General features: G+C 39.1%; 2 pseudogenes; both read left to right on the top strand.

Annotated features, from left to right (window-relative positions):
* Window positions 1-240: 240 nt before the first annotated feature.
* Window positions 241-10,139, top strand: LOC115694537 (uncharacterized; annotated as a pseudogene).
* Window positions 10,140-11,159: 1,020 nt separating this feature from the next.
* LOC115694535 (disease resistance protein At4g27190-like) lies at window positions 11,160-14,610 on the top strand (annotated as a pseudogene).
* Window positions 14,611-23,861: the final 9,251 nt, after the last annotated feature.

Genomic DNA, 23,861 nt, shown 5'->3' with positions numbered 1-23,861 from the left:
GAAAGCGAAGAAAAGCGGGAAGCTTTTACATGCATTTGTGCAGTAAAGAAAGTCATCAGAGAGCGTACGGAAGATGAGAGGACGACCCCCGTCTTTTCGCCTTCCATGGACCTCGAATGGGTTGACGAAGACCTCGGGTGCTTCTTTTGAGCTTTCCATTGACGACCTTTTACCTTCACCATGCCACTCTTCTTCGTCGTTAACAATGCTCACTTCAGAGTTCAAAATGGGACCGATGATGAGCGTACAAGCTTGCCCAGTTTTTGCGTCGGAAGTTTCTTGAAACCTCAAGAGTGATTTTTCCCTGGTGCTTTGATCGGCAAGAAAAAGGGGAGAAAGAAACGAGCGGAAGGTTTTGGTTCGTGGGTTCGGATGGATTTGAGAGGGAGCACAAGCAGAGTGTTGGGTGTGGAGATAGCAGAGGGGGGTTTGAGCAGGAGGAGGAGAGACACTACCAATGACCTGACTGATATTGTCTTCTCTTGGTCTCTTGACGACATCTTCAACGAAAACCTCTACCATAACCAGGCTTCTTTTTATTCTTTTCTCATCTTTGCTTTTTTATTTATGTCATGCCCTTCTGGTTTTATTCTCGTGTAAGTTCGACGACAATATGGTGTTTACTCGAGAATTTTGCAAATGATGTTAGTTCGTTGCCTTTTTTTGTGTGTGCTTTTAGTAAGCTTAGCCTTATAAGAACCTTGCATTCGACTTAGTGAGATAGAACCCTTTATGCTTTTACTTTGTTTGGCTAACTCATTAGGTATTTTAGGAGTATATGCTATGATTTACAGAATTTGATCAAAGTATTTTTTGAATGTCGAGGTTGGTTGGTCATATCTGACATTTGGCCGAGCTGTTTTTGTAGGTGGAGACTATACCGGAAACATTTAAGTCGGTCCGGCAGTATCTCGGATCGTATGTCTACCCTTTACTGGAAGAAACACGGGCGAGTCTATGCTCGAGTTTGGAAAATATTTCTTTGCTGCCTTTCACCGAGGTTACTGACTTTGTGGAATGCAAGAGAAGTGGGAACTCATATGCTGTCGAGGCTGGTCAGTGGAGCATTGAATCCAACACTCGTGGCAAGGAAACTTACAAAACTTTGCCTGGAGATATCTTGATTCTAACTGATGCTAAGCCGTCAACTATTCCCGACTTGGAGAGGTCCGGAAGAAGATGGGCATTTGCATCAGTAAAGATGATTGGAGGAGACGATGAAGAGGATGAGGCAACGTCATCCACAAACTTTAAAGTGGAGGCATTATTAGACTGTGAAGTAGATAATTCCTGGAAGCCAAAGTTTGCAATTTTCCTGATAAATATAGCCACCAACAGAAGGATATGGAACGTGTTGCATATGTCTCTGAACTTGGATATTGTGAAGGAAGTTCTCTGCACAGATTTGGTGGTATGACTTTCCTTTTTGTACCTTTGGTTCATGTAGACTTAACATTGCCTTTTTAATTTCTAAGCTTCAAAACTTCATTTTACTTCTTTAGATTTGTAAGTTTCACCAGAAAATAAGATAAATGATGCTTTACGCCAGTCTGTTGCACTAATAGATTAGGATGATTGTTTCTTTTAGTTGGTCCATTTCATGTTATGGAGATGAATGAAGATATGGGAAATTAGTGAAGTCACGGCTTAAATAGGACAAATTAGTTCCTTGGAGGTGACTTCCTCATTAGTACTAGACCTTAAAATTTTCTATACTATACTTTTCACAGGATTTAAGTTTGTGCTGCGCAATGCTCTTTATATCATATGAACACCAATTCAGTTTCAGGTCTCTAACCTTCCACCATATTTACATGATCTGGATTATCACAAGAAATGTGTTTGGGTTGCAGGCTGATAAAGTTTCCAATCTCTGTATTACAAAAGGTAATGGTTCTGGGAGTGAGAGCCTTGACGAGAGATTGTGCCATGATCTGAATGAATCCCAAAAAAAGGCAGTTAAGGCCTGTCTCAATAAACTCCAATGTGAGAACAAGCCATCTGTCGAACTGATATGGGGTCCTCCTGGAACTGGGAAAACTAAAACCGTCGCTACACTGCTATATACTCTCTTAAAAAGGAAACATAGAACCATTGTTTGTGCTCCTACAAATGTTGCCATCAAGGAAGTGGCATCTCGTGTTTTAAAGCTGCTAAAGCAATCAGATAGTGATATAAGCACTGGAAAGGAAAGTTTGCTCTGTTACTTTGGAGACGTTCTTATTTTTGGGAACAAGGAGTGGCTGAAAGTTGATTCCGACATTGAAGACATATACTTGGAACACCGTGTAGATTGTGTTGCTGCGTGCTTTTCTAGAGTCACTGGTTGGCATCAGCGTCTAACTTCCATGATAGATACTCTTGCCGACTGTGTCCATCAATATCACATATTTTTGGAAAACGAACAAACAAAAAGAAGGAAACCAGGAAGGGATGATGATGGGAGCGAATGCGGAAGCAGTGAAGAAGATTGTAACTGTGAGCTTAAATCATTTCTTGAGTTTTTCAGGGACCGATTCAAGGCAACTGTCCAGCCCCTGCGGAGATGCCTCTTTATTTTCTGTACTCATATATCCAGAACTAATTTCCAGAATATTACATCCCTCCTTTCCTTACTTGATTCTTTTGAAACTTTATTATGTGGAGAGAAGTTGGATTCAGAGATGATGGAGATAACTCTTTCACGTGATGAACGTAACCTGTTTTCCTTTGAGTTGTCCATGGGTCCACTCTATAATTTATATATGAAGAGACAGGAATGCATTTCCATGTTGCTAACTGTTCGTAATTCTCTGGAGGATCTAAAACTTCCAAACTATACGAGTAAGGCCATGGTAGCTGACTTCTGTTATCAACACGCTTCCCTGATTTTTTGCACTGCTTCTAGTTCATATAAGCTGTACCATGTGGAAGTGGAGCCTCTCAATTTACTGGTAATCGATGAGGCAGCCCAGTTGAAAGAATGCGAGTCAGTAATTCCTCTGCAACTCCCTGGTGTCAAGCATCTGATTTTAGTTGGAGATGAGTGTCAGTTGCCGGCTATGGTCGAAAGCAAGGTAATGTTAAAATGTCTGAAAAGTAACTTTCTATTTGGTCTTGAAAGATGTGTAATATCCTTTTCTTCATTTGAACTTAGATGGGCTAAATGTTCTATACCTAACGGGCCCTGAATTTTTTTTATCATGTTTTATTTCTACAGGTTTCTAGCAGGGCTGGTTTTGGAAGGAGTTTGTTTGAACGACTGAGTTCACTGGGTTATTCAAGGCAACTTCTCAATATACAGTACCGGATGCATCCATCAATAAGTCTGTTTCCGACTTCAAACTTTTATCAAAGCCAAATTTTGGATGGGCCAAATGTGAAGCACAAAAGTTACAGAAAAAGTCATTTGTCATGGCCGATGTTTGGCCCTTACACGTTCATAAATATTCCTGATGGACGAGAACAAATCGGAGATGACGGCTGTAGCCTTAGAAATCCTGTTGAGGTCAAAGTTATCTCGAGGATAGTGAGGAATCTGTACAGAGGTATGTCAAGAGAATTTCATACATAATGCTTCGAGCACATGGATTTTACATGTATTACTTAATCATGTAGGTGTAGATTACGATGGCCATTAATAGTTCTTTTCCTAGGATATTCTTTTCGAAGTTTTGCACCCCGCATAAAATGATATCATTGTTGTGATGGTTTTATGTCCTTTTGTTTGCAGCTTGGGATGGGTCAGAAGAAGATCTGACAATAGGTGTCATATCTCCCTACGCAGCTCAGATTGCTGCAGTTCAAGCTAAACTTGGAAAAAAGTATGAAAATATCAAGGGCTTTATGGTCAAGGTGAAGTCAGTGGATGGATTCCAAGGGGGTGAAGAAGACATTGTTATAATATCCACCGTAAGATCAAATTCGCGTGGGACTATTGGGTTCTTGTCCAATACTAAGAGAACCAATGTTGCTCTTACCAGGGCCAGGTACTGTATCCTCTTAACTGTGTTAAATTACATATTTGGAGTGCTATAGCCTGTAAATCCCAGAGTTATTTCCAATCTGTAGGTATTGTCTGTGGATTCTGGGAAATGGGAAAACACTGACAAAAAGCAAATCTGTGTGGGAAGCTTTGGTCGACAATGCTAAGAGTCGTGGATGTTTCTTCAATGTTGATGATGACAAGGACTTGGCTAAAGCCATCTTAGATGTGATGAAAGAGAATAATCAGCTTGATGATTGGCTTGACAGAAGCAGTGTACTTTTCAGAAATGCTAGGTGGAAGGTAAAAAACTTTGCTCAACAGTATTCTACGGGTACATTTATTTTTCAAAATAAGCATTAAGTTTCAAAGAATTTGTGACAACATATCTTACTGTCATGCTTTGGTCTTTTCAGGTTCTTTTCAGTGACAACTTCCTGAAGTCTTTCAGAAAGCTGACATCACTCAGGACAAAGATGTCCATCATAAACCTTCTGTCAAAACTATCCAGTGGGTGGAGACCAAAGAAGGGGAATGTGGATATAATTTGTGAACACTCATCTTATATCGTGAGACAATTTAAGGCTGAAGGTCTCTATGTAATATGCACGATTGATGTTGTAAAGGAACAGAGATACATCCAAATCCTGAAGATATGGGATGTATTGCCTTTAGAGGATGTGACAAAATTGGTCAAACGTTTGGACAGCATATTTGAGACCTATAATGATGATTTTATTAGTCGTTGCAATGAGAAATGCATTGTGGGGTAAGTCTGATCATTTCTTTTTTACTTAAGATTGGTAGCACATCACTTACTAAATTAGAAAGCATCTCTTTTCCAGATAGATGACTAAAATATCTTGAATTGATCTTATCCCCCTATTTTCTTTCATTTCATACGCCTCTTCCTGTTATAGGGATCAGGAAGTTCCGAAGACCTGGGTCTGTCCTTTTGACTTTGTCCGCTATCGAAGTCCTTGTGAAGATCAATTTGGGAGTAGTTCTGATGCTGATGCTTCAGATCGTAGGTTGTATGGAGAGAATGCAAAAGTGAGTGAGAGTTTGCTTCTGATGAAATTTTACTCCTTATCATCAGATGTTATTAGCCATTTGCTCGATGACAGTGATGGTAGCAAAGTGAGTCTTCCATTTGAAGTAACAGAGCAAGAACAAGAGATAATTCTTTTCCCCAGCAGCACTTTTATACTTGGGCGATCTGGAACCGGAAAAACTACGGTCCTGACGATGAAGTTGTTTAGAAATGAGAAACTGCATGATGAAGCAACCGAGGGATTTCGGGAAATCCAAAGTGGTATCAGCCACTGCAAAGACGCCTCCCTGGAAACCATTGTTGGGGAAATCGGTAAAGGAGCAGAGGATTGTGTATTGCGCCAGCTTTTTGTGACTGTCAGTGCACAATTGTGTTTTGCGGTCAAACAACATGTATCCCAACTTAGAAGGTACATAAAATGTCGTGCGAAGATGTTTGAACAATTGAAATAATATTTTGCAATTTTTACAATGAGCAAACATATGCAAGGTTAATGGATTGTCAAATCTTTTTATGAATTAGTCCGGACAAGAAGATAACCCCTTTGGCATGCTACTATTTCCTCCTAGCAGAGAAGCACTACCAAGATACTTCATATATAGACTTCGATAGGAAATATAACATGTAGCAAGAGTGCATGGGTCAAATCAGTGCTTTGCCATGCTTTGCCATGCTCTGGTGCTACTAATTGGTTTTAGCTGCTAGAAGATAGATTTAATCATTGCATATTGGAGATCGACATCATCTGCTTGCTGATTTCAAACTAAAGATTAATTTGTGTGGCAATAGTCCTTATTTTGGTCTTTGTGCCACTTCTTTAGTTTGCATTTCTATTTTATTCAAAATTTTGTATTAAGTTTTCTGATTGTAGCATTGTACATATATAAGGAAAATTTTAATTTTAAATGAAAATATGCAATTATAAGCAGAATCGAGAAAGGACCGTCTGTTCTACAAATCTTTCATTTGCCAGCTGATGTAAATGCTATCCGTGTCTCATAGTATATCATTATAATCTTGGTGCATCAGCATGTTCTAATTTCCTTTTTGCTGTTAGTTACCTAAAAGTAGAAATTATGAGATTGCATGTGTAGTGTAGGTATTCCCGTAAGTTTGTTGAGTATTTTTCATTTCTAATTGCTAGCTTAATTAATCCTGCAGCACCAGCATTGGTGCAAAACATGGAGTAAAAAGCTCTCCAGTTGATGAGATTGTTGATGATGCAGCATTATTCAAGGATATCCCGCATTCATTTGTAGATGTCTCCCAACTCTTATCCCCTTATTATAACTTTTCGTGAGCTTCTGATGATGCTAGATGGAACATTTGGGGTTTCATTCTTTGAAAGGTTTCCCGATCTAAGGGAGTGTTGTCATGGCCAATCCTACATTTCTAGACCAGTTGCCTTACAAAGTCTTCTAAGAGCAAAGGAGGTTACTTACGAAAAGTTTTGTGCTGTTTATTGGCCTCACTTCAATGACAAGATAAGGAGGAGGCTTGATCCTTCCAGAGTCTTCACTGAAATAATGTCCCACATAAAGGGTGGTCTTCAACCAGCTGATTGTTGTGATGGCAAACTTGACAGACTAGCTTATGTTTCACTTTCAGAGGGTCATGTCTCCACTCTGAGTATTCAGAGAAGAGAAGAAATTTATGATGCTTTTGAGGATTATGAAAAGATGAAAATGAAAAATGGTGAATTTGATTTGGCTGATCATGTCAATGATCTTCATCGCCGTCTTTTTCGTGAGCAGTTTGCTGGTAACGTGGTGGATTTTGTATATATTGATGAAGTGCAGGATCTCACCATGAGGCAAATTTCACTGTTCAAGTATATCTGTAGAAACGTTGATGAGGGCTTTGTGTTTTCTGGGGACACTGCACAAACTATTGCAAGGGGAATAGACTTCAGGTTTGAAGACATAAGGGCCCTTTTCTACAAGGAGTTCCGGATAGATTCAATGGATGGACCTGATATCACAATTGAAAAGGGATGTCTTTCCAAAACTTTCCATTTGAGCCAGAACTTCCGCACTCATGCTGGTATACTCAAACTGGCACAGAGCGTTGTTGATCTTCTTTACCTTTTTTTCCCTTTATCCGTTGATGCTTTGAGCCCCGAAACTAGCTTTATATGTGGGGAAGCCCCAATTTTACTTGAATCAGAGAATGACGAAAGCGCCATACTATCAATTTTTGGCAACAGTGATGTTAGTGGTAATTTCGTTGGCTTCGGAGCAGAGCAGGTTATTTTGGTTCGAGATGATCATTCCCGAAATGAAGTTTCAAACCTTGTGAGAGGGCAAGCCCTAGTTCTGACGATAGTGGAGTGCGACAGGTTGGAATTTCAGGTAGGTGTGAGTCAGGCTGGATTGTTTGCCATGTGATTATAATGGTAGTAGCAATAGAGATTTCATGACCATTCTCTTATGGGCAATTTTTAACCAATTTGCTGCTAGCTGTTACTCTGTAAAATGCTTGGATTTGCATTTTCATTCTACTATATCCTTTTTTGTATGTAGACAATGTCATCTAGATACACATAATGTAGAATTTGTTTGGGCTTATGTCATCATCATCCTCTAGGTTAATGGACAATATCAAAGAGTTTGCAACTTTACTGATCTTGATTGGCAGGTGTGTCAAAATGAGTCCAAATATTCTCTTCCTAAATCTTTCAGATCTGCTCATGTATTCATAAAACTCAAAATCTGTCATTTTGATCTTAAATCTGATGTTTTTACAAGACACTTTTTTGCCTTAACATTGTGTAGGACGTCTTATTGTACAACTTTTTTGGCACGTCACCTCTGAAAAGTCAATGGAGGGTCATTTATGGATATATGAGGGAGCAAGCATTGCTTGATAAGAGCTCTCAATGGTCTTCCCCAACTTTCGATGACGCGAAGCACAATATATTATGCTCTGAATTGAAACAATTGTACGTTGCGATTACTCGGACAAGGCAAAGATTGTGGATTTGTGAGAATGCCCTGGAGTTCTCCAAACCAATGTTTGACTACTGGAAGAAGAAGTGCCTCATTCAAGTTAGGTTGGTAGATCATAGCCTTGCAGAAGCAATGCAGGTCAGGAGCACGCCAGAGGAGTGGAAGTCACAGGGTTTTAAGGTTTGCTGTTTTTCTGTTTTTTCTTTATTAATTGTTTCCTCTTCACAGAATTATTATTTTCGCCTCATTTGGAGTCAACATGATCCGTGAATGCTAGTGATTTTGGAATGACAATAGTGACTGTAAAAGTACGTCTGATCCTGAAAAAAGTGTGTAGGATGTGGACATTCTATGGTACAAATAACGGTGATTAAATTGCCAACTTTAATGGTTTTTTAATACTTTGGCCGAATACTTCATTTAGACACAATGGATAAGCCATATGATATGAATGTTCTTTGAATATTTTTCCTCTTTTGAGGTTATCAGGTCATTGGCAGTGCCTTTTTTTGGTTTAAGGCTACACCACTGATTTTTCCAATAAAGGAGGACTACGTTTTCTATTCTTCTTCTTTTCTCCTTCTCTGAAGAAGCTATTGATCTCTCTCTCTCTCTCTTTTAACTTTGCAAGCTCTTACGTGAGGGTAACTACCCAATGGCAACAATGTGCTTTGAGCGAAGTAGGTACGAATTCGGGATGAAATTTTGCTAAGGCCTCTGCTTTCAAAGCCGATGCAGATCTCAAGCACATTTTAAGTCCACAAGAGGCTTCTGACCTTCGAAGGCAGGCTGCTGAGATTTATGAAGCAAGTGGAGTGGCCTACTCTGCGGCAGAGTGTTTCTACATGTTGAAGGAATATGAGAAAGCAGGTATCAAGTTTTCTTTATTACAATTTCTTTCAAAATGATAAGATGCCTCTTTATTTTTCTTATTGTTGTAGCTATGTCAAAGCTGCCTAAGAAAGAGGAAGTTTGACTTTGATCCCAGTTATTCTCTTGTATATAGTTTTTTACATGCGTGGTACCCACTTGTTTACCCATTTAATAAAGTTTTCTCTTTCAATATTTGAAAAAAACAAGTTTGATCTCACTTGTTAATTTCCAAACGCTTTGAATTTTGAGCAAGCTGCGACTAATGTCAACTTCATAATTAATGCCTTTGTGTTGAGAAGTTGATTGTTTTCGACATGACAACCTGTCTCTGCTCTCTTAGCAGTTTGGAAAAATTTGAGCTGCAAAGTTAGTAACACTGATCACACTTATAAGTTTAAAAAAAGCTGTGGCTATCAGTTGACTACTCCATGTTGACTATGGCTTGTCAACAACTTCTTGGTATTGTTGCCACCTATGGATGCTGATCTTGTTTCATATCTAGACATTGGAGGCTATAGTTGAGCTGTGCAAGAGCATCTCTGGCAGCTTCCAAATGTCCCTTTGCAAATTTATTTCTAAATATCGTAAAGTTATGTAATCTTACGTAAACATCAGGACACTGTGAATGAAACTTACATTAAATTTTTTTTATGCTTGGACAGGTAGAATATACATGGAAAAATGCGGAGAATCTGCTTTGGAGAAAGCTGGAGATTGCTTTTCTCTCGCTGGGCGCTGTAGTCTTGCAGCGGAGGCATATGCAAGGGGAAATATTTTCTCGAAGTGCTTGTCCATTTGTGGGGAAGGAAAACTCTTTGAAATGGGTCTGCAATACATTGAGGATTGGAAAAGGCTGGAAAATGAGAACAGCGCAATAGTAAAGAAAAGTAAAGAAATAGAGAAATTGGAACAAGACTTTTTAGAGAGTTGTGCCCTTCATTACTATGACCTCAGAGATTACGAGGCCATGATGAAGTGTGCGAAGGCTTTTCATTGCATCGATTCAATGCGAAACTTGCTCATGAGGCTGGGCTGCCTCGATGAACTTATCAATTTGGAGGAAGACTACGGTAACTTTTCGGAGGTGGCGAAGATTGTGAGGACGAAAGGTGATCTACTTGGGAAGAGCAGACAAAACAAAGAAGCGTCAACGAAGGAATATGAGAAAGCAGGTATCATTTTTTCTTTTTTCAAGTTCTTTCATTTATTTCAAAATTATAAGATGGAGAACTTATATGCTTTATGCTGCTTCTTTATATTTCTTCTTGTTGTAGTGATGTCAAAGCTGCCTAAGAGCTGAAAGTTTGACTTTGATCTTAATTATTCTCTTATTAATAGATTTTTACATGCGTAATACCGTCTTGTTTACCCATTTAATTAATTGTTCTCTTTTGATATTCCAAAAAAGGAAATTTGATGTCACTTGTTTATTTCCAAATGGTTTTGGTGAATTTTGAGCAGCTGCAAATGATTTGACTTCATGATTAATGCCTTTCTGTGGAGAAGTTGATTAATTCTCTACATGACAACCCACCTCTGCACTCTTAGCAGTTTGGAAAATTTTGAGCTGCAAAATTCTTATCACTAACCACACCTATAAGTTTGAAAAAAGCTGCGGCTATCAGTTGCAATACTCCATGTTGACTATGTTTTTCAAAACCTTGTTTGTATTGTAGCCATGTACAGACGTTGATCCTGTTTCATATCTTGACAATGGGTTATATAGTTGAGCTGTGCAAGACAATTCTGGGAGCTTCTAAAGTTTTCTAGTACTCTTCGTTTAGACAATAGCATATTGCTAAGCTGAAGGTGACTAAAAGGTGCCATTCTTTTTCTTTTTGGGAAACCTACCCTTGAACTATACAATTTACCATTCATATTTGAGAATCACACTTTAACTCCTAGTGTTGTATAGAGAAAAAGAGATGAGAGTTTTTACTGTGCTTGCGAGGTCACTATCTTAATGGTTCGATCAGTAAAGTTGCATTTATGTATGCATCAAATTACTACTGTAGATAGTGTAAAGTCTAGAATTGCTGCTATTTCCAAAGAAGCACTTCTTGTGTATTGGGATTTATTTTGGGCTAAAACGGGCTCTCTCTCTTTCTCTCTGAACTGAACCAAAGTCAGATAAATGGAGTGACCAAGTAATTTCGTTTATGGTGAACAAAGGAACTGACTTTGGCTTTCTGTTTTCAAGTTGTCCACACAGATAAGTGTAGCTGCATTATCATGAAATGCGTTGGCTAAATTGCAGAAAGAAAAGTTTTTTATATCCCGGGGTAGATTATGAATAATGATTGTGCCTTTGCCTCATGAATTTGTTTCTATACAGAAGTCAAGCCGTTCTTTGGGATCGGTTTGCTTCACTCAAAGGCAGGCCATGTCACGAACGAAGGATCACTGCTGAGTGATCTGACAGAAGAAGAAAATGTGATGGTGTCAAGTGAAGCGGAAAAAGTAGAAGCCATGTAGAAGCAAAGAGCAGAAAGTGATTTTGTGCCAATGCAAAACACTGGAGATACAGAGACTGAACTATTTCCCTGGCTACTGCAAAAGGACGCTGATCCTTATGCTGCTTTGGAAAAAGTTCATTTGTATTCATCACACTCAGATTTGGAAGTTGGTTCACATTGCTCAGAATCAGAATCTGAAGACACAGATAAGAAGATGAAGATCGAAGCAAGTCAAGAATATCATAAGAGAGAAGCATCGGAAAGTGCATTTTTGCAATTGCAGAACACTGTAGAGCCAGAGGTTGAACCCTTTTCCTTGGAAGTAAACCAAGACACTGCTTCTGAGGAAGTTCATTCATATTCCTTGGAACAAGAATCTGAAGTTGATTCATATTGCTCGGAACTGGAATATGAAGTTGGGGATAAAAAGGCGAGGATCGAAGCAAGTCCAGAATATAACGATATTATGCACATACCTAAAATGCAAAAGGAAAGTTCTCCACACGCTACTTTGGATAATACCGATGCCTCAATGGATATGTTAGGCAACGGTGGAAAACAAAAAGGGAGACCATCAGAAGGATGGGGTGCCATTAACTATGATTCTATAGTCGACCATCTCATCAAGTCCATAAAAAAATCTGACATTGAAAAAATTGGAATATATGGCGGAAACGAGGTTGGAAAAGCTATTGTCATTGAAGCTTTGAAGGAATCTGCAATTTTGAGGAATCTATTTGATAGAGTCATCTGTATTACTGTTCCACAGAACTGCGACATGGACAAGGTGCAAGAGGAGATTGCTGGACAAATATCTTCTGATTTAACTGAAGCCAATGCCATTGATATGCCACATTTGGAGGCGAATGCATTGGAAGGCCTCAAGTTTTTGCTCATTCTTGTTGGCATTAATCAACACATGAAGCTGGAGACATTGAGAATTCCTGATTCAACACCACCAGTTGGTAGCAAGATAGTCTTTGTGGCTGGATCAGGACAACTTTGTGATGAAATCGAAGTGGATAAGAAAATATGTTTGGACGATCTGTTTCTGTGCGAATTGTTTCGTCAGAATGTGGGTGATGTTGTTTATTATCCTAAAAAAGTCCTAGCTAGGGAAATAGTTAGGATGTGCAGGCGATATTCGCATGCTGTTATTCTAGTGGCAAGGGCACTGCAAAATGTTGATGACATTTTAATCTGGAAACGTGCGCTTGAAAGACTGACTGTTCGACCAGCAAGTCGTGAAGCAGGTATAGAAGCTCTCATGGTTAATGTATTAAGATTCAGCATTGACCAACTAGAAGATGATAAAACTAGAAGATGCTTGAAAAATCTTGCTCTATGTAACAATTACCATGAGATTGCATCTGACTATGCCATAGGCCTGTGGGTCAGGGATGGTATTGTAGACACCCATGATGATGGCCAAAGAGTCCTAAAAGATCTTGTCAATGCTAACCTGCTTGAAGTTGATGAGAATGGGCAATTTGTGAAGTTTCAAGATCAGGATCAGGATATATTAGTGAACTTAATATTTCAACCCGAGGAAAATCGCGTGTTTCTGTTGCAGGGTGACTTGGATTTGACAAAGCCACCAAAGGTTGAGGAATGGGAGAGTGCAAAAGAGATATGTTTGATGCATACAGGAATTTCTGAGCTACCGAAGGAACCAAGGTGCCCTTCACTTTCGTCGTTATTTCTGCAAAGAAATTACAAACTGAGAAAGCTTTCTTCTTCATTTTTCAATCAGATGCCTGCTCTAGAAGTTTTGAATCTGTCTAGAACCCGCATTCGGTGCTTGCCAGAGTCCATATCTCAACTTGTCAGCCTCAAAAGACTCTTCTTGAATGATTGTGTCCTTTTGAGATCGATATCGCCAGCAATTGGAAGGCTCAAGCAGCTGGAGGTATTTGATCTTGAGGGGACAAAGATTAAGAATCTTCCCAAGGAAATTGAATGTTTAATTAATCTAACATGTTTGGGGATCTCAATTTGTGGAACTGAACCTTCAAATGACTCTAAAACAGTGATTCCTCCTGAGGTAATATCTTCTCTATTACACTTGGAAGAACTGAATCTCGATGTGGATGTCGATGCTGAATGGTGGGATACATGTGCTGAAGGTGTTGTATCTGAAGTTTACAACTTGAAAAGGTTAAGCACTATCAAGTTCTTCTTTCCTACATTGGAACTTTTGAGGCAGTTTAATCAGCTTAGGAAATCAATGTCGCATCCATATTTAGCTCAATTTAGACTTCTCATTGGCAACCGGGCTAACCGCATTATGAATCGACTACCATCAGATATTGAATTCGAGCTGGAGCGGTGCGACCGATACTTGAGGTACACAAATGGGGACAGTGTCTTCACAGATATTAAGGACATCCTGCAACAATCAGATGCTTTTTTCTTAGAAAGGCATGTTAATCTCAAGAAGCTGTCTGAACTAGGGATAGATAGCATGGAGCAACTCAAATGGTGTGTTCTGGGGGAGTGTAATGAGCTTGAAGTGCTCGTGGATGCATCTGATACCATGCATCTAGAGGCTTTGACTGAATCTCATTGCAAAAGCGTCTGTCTTGAATTGCTCGAGTTTCTGTATGTGTATTACATGAGAAACTTGAGGAACATTTGGAAAGGCTCAGTGCAGAAGGGATGTTTATCTTTTCTCAAGTTGTTGACATTGTGTAAATGCCCCGAGTTGATAGTTATTTTCTCACATGAGATGCTTGATAATCTCAACAATTTGGAAGAGGTCACAATTGAGGACTGCGCAGCCATGAAAAGCCTAATTAGGTGCCAGGCAAAGTCCGTGAGACGTCTAATTTCCTCCCTATTTTGAAGAAGTTGTCCCTCCATTACTTACCAAAACTTTCCAGTATATCCTGTGGGCTACAGATCGCACCGAGTTTAGAAAGGTTGAGTTTTTACAACTGCCTGAGTCTCAAGTCTCTTTCGACCGATGAAGTTTCCGGTGAGCATTTGAAGAAAATCCGGGGGGAGAGGAGTTGGTGGAACGACTTGGAATGGCGCGGCCATAAGCCGGATCACTTGGATGGTATTTTCATCCCAATTGACACATGTGATGTCCCTTGACTTTGTGTGTGTGTGTGATTCTGACTGTTGGAACTGCCTAACAAGTCAGTGGGAACTTCAGTTGCTTAATGACTATTGTATTGAATGAATATCGCTAGTTTAACTTTGATAACTCCTGCCTACCTAACGGCAGGCCTTACTAGCCGACTTTTCTGTGGTAGTTTCTTCCCACTGTTTCTTTCCTGTCTTTCAAAGAGAGGACCCTGAGATAATGAATGACTGGGCAGGGCTTGAATGGCCATCATCAGGTCGGTTGAAGTATCGATAAATAGTGGAATAGGAGATCTGCTCTTGAAGGAATTTTTTCCCTGTTTGTTGGATTTTGCTATTAGCAATCAACCTGGACATTAGTGCCAAACCTTGGTACAGCGCAGCACGGAATGCAGAATAGCTTTTGATTCTGCTTGTCCAGCCGAATTGGTTAGAAGCCCGCATTCATTTCATTCACAAAGCAGTCCCTCACTTCCTGTTATTAGAACTAAGTTGAGTCTCTTATTCAGAGAAATTATTCACTCTGCTAAGTCATTGTCTCTGTCTGCTGCTCCTTTTTAAGTATAACCATCACTGATCTTGTTAGGCGACTGCCATGCAGGAATTTTTCTCGTCGGCAATTCATAACCTTATTGGCTATTAGACATGTGATTAGTGACTTCCTCTAAGAAAATAAGCGACACTAGTACGTGACCAGTGCCTCTTTCATATGTAAAAGCATAAGTATCACTGTAAAACTGGTAATTTCTACATGTGGTCAGTTATTAGCATTCCACGAGACACAATTACTTTCAACTTATCTTTAATGATTAATTATATCTGTACAAGTAGATGATTTTCTTCATCAATAAATCAAGCAATATGATGAGAGCTCTTTCTCAGTGACTGGAATCTTTCTATATCAGAACAGCAAGTTTCAACTATCAGTACTATATATCCATGTATTTAGCATGTTCTGATGGAAAAAGAACTTCCAAACTGTTAGTAATTTCAATATGTGATCTATAGGAGTGGCCACTGGGCACGGTCTGGCAAGGGCCCGGTTCTTTTTTAAGTAATTTAATTTTTTTAATGAAAAAATTCATAAAAGTCGGACTGATGTTATTTTTCAAAATAATAAAATAATAAAAATATTAATTGAGGAAAACTTTCCACGATCCTGTCATTTTGTTGCATCAACGGCGGCAAATGGCACTTCAGTTATGAGTGGTGAAGTAGAATGTCAGCACGTCTTCTTACTACCAGAGAGTTTTTCAGCTTACCTTCCCTACGCCATGCACAGGACCTCAAGATCATGATGCTTGAGTGGGGGGATCTAATGTATTGATATATTGGCCACGGACTTGTAAAACTACGGAGATCGTCTTGCATGCACAAATTAATATAGTGGCATACGCATTGCATAGGCATGAAAATCCATAGCAAATTGGATTTAGCTATTAGACAAGACTCCAGATTAGGAAGGTGTTCACATTGGCATTATCTAGCGTGATGCTAAAGATTTTATTGAATATGTCGAACTAATTGACGTCTATAGCAGTTACACTTCAAGAATCATGCCAGAATATTTACTTTTTAAATGTAAGAGTTCCGTGACAAAATTCCCATTCATCATTGACCCAATGATCGATAATGACACAATATGCATAATTCATATGGCTAGTCCATAAATCAGAAGCTAAAGAGACTTGAAATTTATCCATCGACAGCAAATGCACTAACAACATCATTTTCTTAAGGCTGGGTCGGTCCATTAAGGTCCATGGGCCTGACTTGGCCCATCAATGGAATGTCCGAAGGGCTCATCAACTGTGAGTTTGATTTGTCAAGAAGAGTTCCGTGACATAAAGTTAACAAACTTTGTTTACATAAAAGAATAATTTGTCAAGCCTGGGTCGGTCCATCAAGGCCCATGGCCTTGACTTGGCCCAGACACATAATGAGGCCCGCGCCACCACCCAACAGGCCTGTGCCTTCCTATGCTTTTTTTTTTTGTCGAATGTGCCTTCCTATGTGATTAGTAACTTTCTTGATGAAAAAGCCAATACAGCAACAATTTACAATTTGTAAGATAGGTCATTAGCTAGAAATCTTCAATGGAATTCGGCTTTCCCTATATTTATAAATCGCCATCAAAACAAATATTAATTCAAAGAGCCAATTGGCAACTTGTTAGTGCATTGACACCAAGCCCAAATCTGGGCCTAAATATAAGAAGCTAAGGGTGCATTTGGTAACCATTCTGTTCCCGGAAACAATTTCTGTTCAGAAATGATTTTTTTTATTCCATTCCCGGAAACATAAATGCGTTTGGTAACTGCCCAAAATTGCTATTCCTAGAATAAAAAAATAACATAAATGCGTTGCACAAAATTTCTTTTTATTAATAATATTTTGAATTTTTTAATATTTCTTTATCTTTTTTATCTTTTCTTTTTTTCTTCTTCCCTTTCCTTGGCCCATGGCCAGGTCGCCGGCGCCGATGACCGGCTACAAGCCAGGGTTGACGATGGCGTCGCGATCCTCGCCAGCTCCAGTGAGGGCTGGACCCTCGCCACCTGGGCAAGGGCCGCCCTTGCCAGCCTTGGCCTGTGGCCGGCGGCCGGCGACCGTCGACCGGCCACAGGCCAGGAAAAATGAACAAGCCAACCAAGAAGAAGAAAAAAAAAATTCTTTTTCATTTATGATTCTTGTTCCCAGAATCAAGAAGCAACATTTTTTTTATTCTTGATTCCGCTCCAAAACTGATTCTGGAAGCAAATTTGTGCAAATTTGTGCCCGGGAACAAAAAATTTACCGAATGGATTTTTGTTTTTTGTTTTGTTTCACAGGACAAAAGAATAGAATCAGTCACTATTTGGCAAGTTACCAAACGCACCCTAAATGCCCAAACCAGACCATAACAATATAGTTAACCCATAATGCCTACTAGTACTCGGTAAAATGCCTAAATAAGCTCGTCGACCCTAAAATTCAAAACAACACATATGACCCGTCGACCCTAAAATTCAAAACAACACATATGACCCACAATACCCATCGATGGAACATATGAAGAGCTCATCAATCGTGAGTTTCCAATGAACAAAGTTTAAGCGGAGTTCATGACACTTTTCGACGATCAATTAACTCGAAACATGGAAAGAATCTGAAGTATAAGTCGAGAAGGATTAATCAACCGTGGAAGAATTGTATTTAAAGGATTTGGAGCGGTTATAACTCATCCATGAAGTAGTGCACAATGTCAAAAGACAGTTAGAGATTCTTACGAAGGAAGATTATGATGCATAATGAAATGACTCATTAAAGATATAGGAAGAATCAAGGATTATATCTCTCAAGACATTCAACACAGACAATACACTTCGAACAAGAATTGTACAACATCAATCAAGAAGGCCATCAGATTTTTGAAGATCATTCGGATTGGATTTTGCTTTAGTTTTGAATTTCAATTCAAAGCAGATTAAATTTCCTAGGTCCAGTTACTTGTCTTTGATTATAAAATCTTCCGGTCGAGTCCCGTAAGCTTTTTACGTTCTCTATGCAATTCACGATTTCCATTGAGAAGTTTATTGTTCAAATCCAATCATCAAGCAAGCATGCACCCAAAAATTTAAGCCATCTGTTCTAATTCAATAGAAGTCCCTTGCAAATTCCTTATTTGTTTTCAATTATTTGTCCACTCTTTTTTTTTTTTTAGAAATTCAAATCTTACAAAGTCCTTGAAACTTCAAGGCTTATTAGAATCCATTAACTTCTAATTTGAAGTTGGATTTGACACTTTAATTTGTCGTCGATCAATTGCAATTGGACTCCTTTAGTCGTTAAAACTATTGAATTTCTAGAGACCACAACTTTAACAAAACGCACGAACGCATCTTTTTGCGACCACAGCGGGAGAATACGATGTCTCGCCAAAGTACTAGGAGTGTGTCTGGGATGCAGGATTCTGAAGCTATTGACTCCAAGAAGTCCCAACCCATCAAGAGCCTCTGAGGCTAAGGATGGTCCTCAGTATGGAAGACCATCACCCAATCCATTGCTGAAAATTTACAAGATCACTTTGTTCAATTGAGTCGGATTATCTTAGACAATTCAGGAAAAAACCTTGAAGTGCTAAACAATTCGAACACACTGCTCAGAAGAATCTACACTCAGGCAATGTGGTAAAAGAAACAAAAAAGATCAAATTATTCACCATGTCGATGAACAAACTGAGAAGGTAATAACGAGGGTTCACAAAGGTGACCTCGTTTTCGCTTATGTCCATAATCAAGGAGACTAAAGTGTCCATGTCGTTCGACGGAACATCTTTCTATCTCTGTACTCTCTGTGCTCACTTGTCGTGCGCTTGATATGCTCGTAATTTGTGGTTTTAGTTTGATTTCTTCTTCTTTTTTTCATTAAAAAGGCAAGAAGAATGAGAAAACAACATACGGCAATCGGAACAATATCGTCATACGCGGGATTAGGTCTGCTGCATATTGATTACATAAATATTCTGGGAGGGGGAGAATGAAATCTGTACTACACATTGATCTGGCAAGAGTAATCAGGATAAAGAACAGTTTACTAATCCAACCGTGATGGTTGGGCTCTTGGTCCATCCGAGGGGCTCAATCTGTCGACGACATTCACACATCCGAATGTCTCACTTCATTATAAGCCCCAAGTGAGTTCGGCGTCTAGAAGATCCTTTTCAATCTCAATCTTTTGTTTACCCTTCCCTAAGATTATATAAGTGTGGAAAGCAAGTTGGACACAGATCGGGATCCCACGAATGTGATGTGGATTGAGAAACAATAAGAGGATAATCTAATCAATGGGAGAATCTACAGACCAGTAGGACTTACAGACTGAGAAGGTAACAGCAGCAGAGAGCTTATCTACATCCCACAAGGGCACAAGGAAAGTGACTCATGCACTGCTTCGCATGAGACGGGGACATCAATTAAGACAAGTCATTTGGTGCTGACAAACAAAACGAGAGACCATCACAGGGCCGTGATGTTCATAATATCATGCAATAATACTTGTTATGGAGCACGTTAGATGTTCAGATATTGGAAAAATTGGAATTCGTGGCAAAGACGGGATAGAGAAGCCCACTGTGATCAAACAATTGAACGATTGTTCGATTTTGACGACTTGGACTACTCTTCCTGAGAACACAACATGAAAGAGGCGCCTGAGGAGACTGCGGAGCTAATATCATCTGATTTAGTTAAAGCCTTTGAAAACTGACATCTCAGACCTGGTGAAAAGAGTGCTGGAGCACGATGAATTCTTACTTGTTCTCGATGACATTCGTCAAATGCTAAATCTGGAGTCAATAGGGTTTCCTGAGCCAACGCCACGGAACGGTAACAACGTAATCTTGGTGACTAAATCATAACAACTTTGCGGCGAAATGGCAGTGGATAGGATGCTACGTTTGGATGATCATCTTTCTTGGGAGCTATCTTGCCACTGTGCAGGTGGAATAGTTCACTCTTCAGAAATTCAAGCTATAGCCAGAGAAACAGCTAGAAAGTGCACTCATGAATCCAGAATGATTGTTCTAATGGTACTAGCACTGAAGGATGTGCATGATTATTGTATATGGAAACACGCCCTTGAAACACTGAGCCTGCAAGGTGCAATTTATGGAGAAGATATTGAAGCCCTAATGGTTACAGTGTTGAGGTTCAGCACTGAAGGTCCAGATGACAAGAAAAGTAAAAAATGTTTTAAAAGATCTCTAACTTCATAGCAAATACCAAGAAATAGAAACTGAGTGTTTGATAGGCAGATGCATAAAGGATGGAATGATAGACACCCAAAATGACAGCCAGAAAGTCCAAAAATTTAGTCAATGATAACTTGCTCAAAATTGATGAGAATGGAAGATTTGTCAAGTTTCAAACTCTGGATCAGCTTGCGTTGGCAAACTTACTAATTCAACTAGAGGAAAGCCACTTGTTTCTGATCCGAGGTTGTTTGGACTTGACGGAGCCACAAAGGTTGAGGAATGGGAAGGTGCTGAAGAGATATCCTTAATGCATAACGAGATCATTGAACTACCAGAGGAACCAAGGTGCCATTCACTCACAGCATTGTTTCTTCAAAGGAATTACAGGTTGAGATTGATACCTCCTTCATCTTCAATCGCATGCCTGCCCTAGAAGTTCTAAACTTATCAAGGACTCGCATCGGGTCTTTGCCAGAGTCAATATCTCAATTAGTCAGCTCAAAAGAGTCTTCTTAAATCATTGTGTTCTATCAAGGACAATAACTGCGGCAATTGGTGGACTCATTCGCCTTGAGCTGCTTGATCTCGAGGGAACAAAAATCATGTATCTACCAAAAGCAGTAGAAAGATAAACTAATCTCACTTGCCAGTAAGCGTAAATATCAGGAAGTGCGTCTCAGAAAGCAAATGCTCAAGTTTTGAACCCAACGATTGCTTGCGGAGTTATATCGACTCCATCAGAGTTAGAACTAAATTTCAATGTGGACTCTGACGCTGAAAGGTGGAACAAGCGTGCCGAGGGTATTCTTTCCAAAGTCTGCAGCTTACAAAAATTAAATACCCTGAAATTCCACTTTCCAAACTTGGAATTCTTTAGGAAGTTCAATCAGCTCCAACAATCAATAAAACAATGATTGGAGACTTGCTTAATTTGAGATGCTCGCGTATTTCCTTATCCAATTCGTGCAGGAGACGGGCGATTGAGGGACAGTCAAGAGTCATGGAAAGCACCAATTCTTTTTTTTCTTTTTTTTTTTTGGTAAAGGTAAGTGTATATATAACTTTTCAAACACCAAATACAAGTTAAAGCTCAAACCAAGTCCTGACCCTATTAGGACATAACCTGTCCAGATAGGGTCAAGAGAGGTCCAGAAAGGACTAAACAAGACACAAGAGACAACCCAGGCCCCGAATGAAAGAGAGGGGGAGGGGGTCACTCAACAAGGCTAACCAAAAGACCTACAAACAACTAAGCAAGGAACAAGACGGAGAACTACACAACCAAACTAAGAAAAGATGGTAGGAGAGAGTTCCCAGTTCCTTTGAAGTCTTCTATTTGCAGGTGTATCAGCAATTTTCCCAGAAGATAAAACTTTATCCTTCACCAGCTTGAGAATGTGTTTGCGTATTCCCGGAATGAAGATAGTCTTGTTCCTGAAGAGAGAGTTGTTCCGCTCAATCCATATGATATGGCAAAGGGCACCGAAGGAATACCTTGCAAGTCGGTGGGGAAAGCACCAATTCTTAATCTCCACTACGACCTACAAAAAGATATCATAACAAAAAAGTTCAAGCCACTGTTGCCAATAAATAAATAAACTTAGCAGAATGAGACCTTATTTCATCAGAAGGCATAAATTCACATCCCAAGAAATCAACCAAAGAGAATGGCCAAAGCCTGCATAATCACCTTCAAGGAAAGCACCACCAACAAGAAAACCATGAATATTTTGCGAACTTATTTGGTAAAGACAAAAAAATAAAACAACGCCCACAACTATGAGCCAATACATAACTGCTGTCAGTCCCTTACGTTTCTAATCTTAGCTGAAGTTGGAGGCCACCTCAATCCAATGTAGCTGAAGTATGAGGCTATCAAACCCTATCATTAAAAAGTAATTCTTTTGTAAAGAAATCAAACAATTGTATCGGCAAAATTAAAAGTAATAACCCAAGTTTCATAGCAAAAATAGACAAAGGACGCATAAAAAATAATAAAAGTGTTTGCACTTAACACATTTATTTACCAAGTCTTAATCTCCACCTTGACCTACAAAAAGATATCATAACAAAAAAGTTCAAGCCACTGTTGTCAATAAATAAATAAACTTAGCAGAATGAGACCTTATTTCACCAGAAGGCATAACTTCACATCCTAACAAATCAACCAAAGAGAATGGCCAAAGCCTGCACAATCACTTTCAAGGAAAGCACCACCAACAAGAAAATCATGAACATTTTGCGAACTCACTTGGCAAAAACAAAAAAAATAAAACAATGCTCACAACTATGAGCCAATATATAGCTGCTGTCAGTCCCTTACGTTTCCAATCCGAGCTGAAGTAGGAGGCCACTTCAATCCAATGCAGCTGAAGTATGAGGCTATCAAACCCTATCAATTAAAAGTAATTCCTCCATAAGAAATCAAATAATTGTATCAGCAGAATTATAAGTAATAACCCAAGCTTCATAGAAAAAATAGACAAAGGACGCGTAAAAAATCATAAAAGTGTTTGCACTTAACACATTTATTTACCAAGTCTTAATCTCCATCTTGACCTACAAAAAGATATCATAAAAAAAAAACTTCAAGCCACTGTTGCCAATAAATAAATAAACTTAGCAAAATGAGACATTATTTCACCAGAAGGCATAACTTCACATCCCAACAAATCAACCAAAGAGAATGGCCAAAGCCTGCACAATCACCTTCAAGGAAAGCACCACCAACAAGAAAACCATGAATATTTTGCGAACTCACTTGGCAAAAACACAAAAATAAAACAATGCCCACAACTATGAGCCAATATATAGCTGCTGTCAGTCCCTTACGTTTCCAATCCTAGCTGAAGTTGGAGGCCACTTCAATCCAATGCAGCTGAAGTATGAGGCTATCAAACCCTATCATTTAAAAGTAATTCTTCGGTCACGAAATCAAACAATTGTATCAGTAGAATTATAAGTAATAACCCAAGTTTCATAGCAGAAATAGACAAAGGACGCATAAAAAATGATACAAGAGTTTGCGCTTAACACATTTATTTACCAAGTCTTAATCTCCACCTTGACCTACAAAAAAATATCATAACAAAAAAGTTCATGCCACTTTTGCCAATAAATAAATAAACTTAGTAGAATGAGACCTTATTTCACTAGAAGACATAACTTCACATCCTAAGAAATCAACTAAAGAGAATCGCCAAAGCTTGCACAATCACCTTCAAGGAAAGCACCACCAACAAGAAAATCATGAATATTTTGCGAACTCACTTGGCAAAGACAAAAAAATAAAACAAAGCCCACAACTATGAGCCAATATATAGCTGCAGTCAGTCCCTTACGTTTCCAATCCTAGCTGAAGTTAGAGGCCACTTCAATCCATTGCAGCTGAAGTATGAGGCTGTCAAGCCCTATCAAGTAAAAGTAATTCCTCCGTAAGGAATCAAACAATTGTATCAGCAGAATTATAAGTAATAACCCAAGTTTCATAGTAGAAATTGACAAAGGACGCATAAAAAAGGATAAAAGTGTTCGCGCTTAGCACATTTATTTACCAAGTCTTAATCTCCACCTTGACCTACAAAAAGATATCATAACAAAAATGTTCAAGTTGCTAATAAATAAATAAACTTAGCAGAATGAAACCTTATTTCACCATAAGGCATAACTTCACATCCCAACAAATCAACCAAAGAGAATGGCCAAAGCCTGCACAATCACCTTCAAGGAAAGCACCACCAAC

This window comes from Syzygium oleosum, unplaced genomic scaffold (assembly GCF_021117445.2).
Source record: "Syzygium oleosum isolate NSW1041296 unplaced genomic scaffold, Sole_v2.1 Sole_v2.53, whole genome shotgun sequence".
NCBI classification, from domain to species: Eukaryota; Viridiplantae; Streptophyta; class Magnoliopsida; order Myrtales; family Myrtaceae; genus Syzygium; species Syzygium oleosum.
This window is presented reverse-complemented; position numbering and strand designations above follow the sequence as displayed.